This window comes from Hyposmocoma kahamanoa, unplaced genomic scaffold (genome assembly GCF_003589595.1).
Source record: "Hyposmocoma kahamanoa isolate Upper Pololo Valley unplaced genomic scaffold, ASM358959v1 93, whole genome shotgun sequence".
NCBI classification, from domain to species: Eukaryota; Metazoa; Arthropoda; class Insecta; order Lepidoptera; family Cosmopterigidae; genus Hyposmocoma; species Hyposmocoma kahamanoa.
The window spans coordinates 14,814,832-14,819,552 of record NW_020654810.1 but is presented as its reverse complement, the minus strand read 5'-3'; the positions used below and the strand labels follow the sequence as shown (position 1 = coordinate 14,819,552).

The 4,721-nt window shown below is 46.0% G+C and overlaps 1 pseudogene; it reads right to left on the bottom strand.

The window, feature by feature from the left end:
- Positions 1 to 2,118: 2,118 nt before the first annotated feature.
- On the bottom strand, positions 2,119 to 4,478 carry LOC113237060 (annotated as a pseudogene).
- Positions 4,479 to 4,721: the final 243 nt, after the last annotated feature.

Here is a 4,721-nt window from a genome sequence, read left to right as displayed (position 1 = left end):
TCACAGGTAATCATACGGTCTAAAACTATTCTTGAGATCGATGCTAGGAACGCATTGCATTTCCCAGCCAAATCTGAGTTAGCGGTCGCGACTGGCACCACACAAAGTTGATACCAAGTGACGGGATGGACAAATGGGGTGCCTGGTGTTAAGCAATACGCTGTCCATAGGTGAAGAACAGCTCCGGTACCTTTCTGGAAAATAGGGAGGGTACTGTACGTGCACCCGGGGCGGCTCACTCGAGGCACTAGCCTCTCGAGAACCGGATGGAGTCAAGTCACAGAGGTCTGTAACAACCTTGTACACTGGCTGATTTGGGGTCAGAACCTGAACTTGTAAGGTTCCTGTGCGTGCACAGGTTATAGTCCCTTCTCGTATACCCTAAGGTTCGCGTAGGGAGGGTCACTATAATCAAAACTAATGTAAAAAGTTATGGGCATTGACTTACAAATAAATGGACGACGGGTCTAATACAAAAACCACGAAAAAAATGTCCCAAGTCAACCTATTCGAAATTTAAATTGTAATGTCATCGCAGTATCGCGCTGTCAGTAGAACAAATGAAGACTAAAGCGGAGTTTGTAGCGCTCTGTATACGATTTTAGCGCCTTATAAGTGCGGACACTTTTTAGCGCGGACCCGACGTCCATATAATTGTAAGTCAATGGTTATGGGGCTGTCCATAGAAGTTGCAGTGTCACTTAGTGCTTTAGATCGCAAAGATCTGAGGGACACTGTGCCTGTCACCCTGAGACATAAGTTAACAAGTCTCATATGCACTGGCATATGAGACTTGTTAACTTATGTCTCAAGAGTGCTGGTGAAATTACTGAATTTCACTAGCACCCTTAAACCGGAACGCAGTAATGCTCACATTACTGCTTGGCGGCTGAAATAGGTAAGATGGCAATATTTCCCAGGACGAACTGTTTCACAAGGAGCTCTACAGCCACTAAAAATCTTTATACAATTATATGTGATATTCAATTATTTTTTGTTAAATTACTCCACTAGTTTGTTATAATTCTTAATACAAAGATCGACCACTCAGAAAAATTCTCTCGATCCGGCCGGATTCGAACCAACGTCTCCTAGCTTACCGTGCCAGACGCTATACCAACTAAGCCACGGAACGAACCAGCGGACCTCACGAATTTTTCTATGTACTTGCGTCGTGTCTTTGTACTTGGTTTTTCAACGACTTTTTATTTGTAGCGCCATCTATGAGAAATCTATAAAAGATTTATCACCCAGTTAGTACCTTTACAGCTACCATTCCTGGCGAGAGATGTCGCTACTAAGACCAAACTAATAACAAACTACTCGTATAAAAAATAGGTGAGTGTCATGACAGTCAAAACTTCAAGATATTCAATAAAAATAAAATATTGCACTTAGTATCTTACTTTATGTTTATAATATGTGGTGTATTTTTTATATAGGAAATGACACTATTTTTTCGAATCTAAATTTTCAAGCAAACCGAAACGTTCCGGGCCCTTTACACGGGCTAACTGAGATAGTAAAGTCATCAATGAGTTATGTCTAATATTAATGCAAACCACCCTATTTTTCATTATATTTACAAAAGTTATTAATGACATACCTTATTTTTAAATTTTTTAAAGAACATATCATTTTACGTTACATAATATGTTTTACATATTATTTTCTTTTAACAGTATGAATTTTCATTAAATTAAATTCATTATTAATTATTAATGGCAATTAGAATAAATTAAAACGTATTAATTATTACTGCAGTGTTATGTCTGCTTGGGATTTTTCATCAGAGAAAATACCGGATCCCACACTAACCACTAGTTTGGGATCTAGATGGAGAAACCATCTTCCCTATTGGAATTAGGATGTTCTTTTCTCATAGCATCCTGGGTAGATAACTGATTTCTTTTTCAAGGACCTGGGGTTTGTCGGACTTAATTAAGTATGTGTAGATTTATCCATTACATGCTCGCAGACTAAAGACTTTTTTACGCGACGTTGTTTGACATCAGCTATATATTCTTTGACGCGGGTACAAATACTTCGCTTCGTTTGTCCAATATAAGAGAACGTTCGCAGTGAAATTTGTAAACTCCTGCATCCTGTAAGAGTATGTTACACATAAGATAAAATGGTCTTCGCCGTCGTGTGAGAGGTGTGACAGAAGATGTCAATATAAGCTTCTGGTACCCCTTTGGATCTCAGTGCCCACCAGATCATTACACGGGGGATACAGTCGAAGGCCTTCTGCATGTCAAGAAACATGAAATGCAGAGGAGTATTCTTCAATCTGTTTTAGCCCTAAGGGTCATCATGGAGAATTGCTCCATGATGACCCTTAGGGCAAAAACAGGATCCATGGTCCCAAGACCAGGCCGAAACCCATATTGACCCTCCGAGACAGCACTCTCCTGTCGGATCCGAGAGTCTATTATACGCTCGAAGAGCTTCATGGTGTGGGACATGACTTTTATGCTCCGATAATCGCCACACTCCTGCACCGATCCCTTCCCTTTGAAGACTGGAGTGATAATACTCAGTCTCCATTGGTTAGGGATTTTACCGGTGAGGAGCACGCGATTAAAGAGGCCGGTAAGGATGCCCACACCACGGGGACCCATTGCCTTCCAGGCCTCGATGGGAACCCCATCGAGTCCGACAGCTTTCCGATTCTTCATGCGACGAAGAGCTAAGTGGACTTCCTCAAGCGTTGCCGGTCGCACTAGTCCCTGATTCGGAGGGAGGACCGGTGGCTGCACCTCTCTGTGCTGCTGATTCAACAGCTCGTGGAAATATGAGCGCCATCTCTCCTTCACCGCGTCGACCTCGCATATAAGGTTGCCATGAGGGTCTTTAATGCAGTGACACTTGGAAATATCTTGTGCCGCTAAGACCATCGAACGTGCCAGCAGTAAAGGTAAGCTTCTGCCCCTCAGACGATTCCAACATGTCATACAACGGCTGCAAGTGGTCCCGTCTGGCTCTGGCTACAGCTTTCTTAGCGGCACGTTTGGCATCCCTATATGCTTCGCGGTCTTCAGAAAATCCGGACGCTTGCCACGTTTTGAAGAGGGCTTTCTTCACTCTCACCTCCCTCTGGACTGTGTCGTTCCACCACCAACTTTCTTTGTCACATTTGCGACCACCTTTGGACATGCCCAGCACCGCTTTCGCCGGCTCAGATATGGCAGCCTGAATGTTGTCCCAGTGGTTCTGGACTAGATTACCTTCAGTGTCGGCGCATTTATCGCCGATCGCTAAGATGAACTCCTGGGACGTAGTACTACGTCCCATCAAGCCGCCACCATCTGATTTGGCGTCGGCAGCACTCAGCGGGCTTGTCGGCCGACTTTACGCAGAGATCCATGACAAGAAGACGGTGTTGCGCAGTGAGACTCTCACCTGGCCACTTTGCTGATATGGTGTCTCCTGGTGAGTAGGAAATCGATTTGGGTGGCGTGTCCGCCGCTCCTGTAGGTGATTAAATGCTCGGGGTTCTTTTTAAAGAACGTGTTCACGATGGCGAGGTCGGCCGCCGCACACGTTGTGAGGATGTCTCCTCGATCCGCGTAGAGACTGCCGTACCCGTAGCCAACGTGGACCTGCTCGAACCCTTCGCACGCCTTACCCACATGACCGTTCAGGTCGCCACCCAAGACGACTGCCTGCGACAAAGGAATGGCACTCAGCACTTCCCCGAGTTGATCCCAGAACCTCGCCCTGTCCGTGTCGCTGCAACCGGCCTGAAGTGCGTAGGCGCTTATCAAGTGGGTCACGACTCCTTCGATAAGCACTCTGACTACTATAAGCCGGTCGCTAAAGCGTTTCACTTCCAGGACGTGATCCTGAAACTCCTCGGAGAGCACCACGGCCACCCCGTTCACGCCCCCAGGAGCACCGGTGTAGATCAGCTTGTAGCCATTCCCAATGAGCCGGGATCTGCTGCCTTTCCACCGAGTCTCCTGCAGGAAAGCCACGGCGACCCTCCGCCTGGAAAGCATGTCTGCTAGCTCCCTCGCGCGTCCAGTCAGCGTGCCAATGTTCCACGTGGCAAAGCGGAGCTTCCTGTGATGGGTAGGGGCTCGCCTCTTTAACCGTGCCCACCCTTGACATGGTAGCCCTAGTTCACTTGCCACAGAAGTTGGGCGAGGCTCCTGCGCGCCGTTTTGCGGCTGCGCCCTATCCCTATGCCATATCCTTCTGTTGACGACTTCCATAAGTTGATGTGGCGGTGTTGGTTTTTACGGGAGCGACTGCCGTCTGACCTCCCAACCCCCGAAAGGGAAAACCCCTCGCTAGAGCCTCGTACGTCTATCAGCAGGCGCACCACTTGCAGGTGAGGTTAGCTAGTTGCTCTGAAAATGAAACTATTATAGAAACGGACTCTGAATATGACGACGACACGTCTACCCAAATAGGATATCTGAAGGCTCAGGTATAAACTGCATATTCTGCGATACCAGGTATTCTAACGACAGACGTGGAGAGGAGTGGATTCAATGTCAGAGTTGCAATTTATGGGCTCATACAGCATGTGCAGGTCCTGAAGGCGAATATTACATCTGCGATTTTATTTCATTTGCCGATAGATTTTTGATTAAGGTCAATACATTTAATAACCCTCTCTTGATCTCGAGTTGCGAAATTTGATTATTTTTTAAATACATATATTTTTTATTATACTGTGGTTATTTTATTTATTGTATTGTAAAGTATGC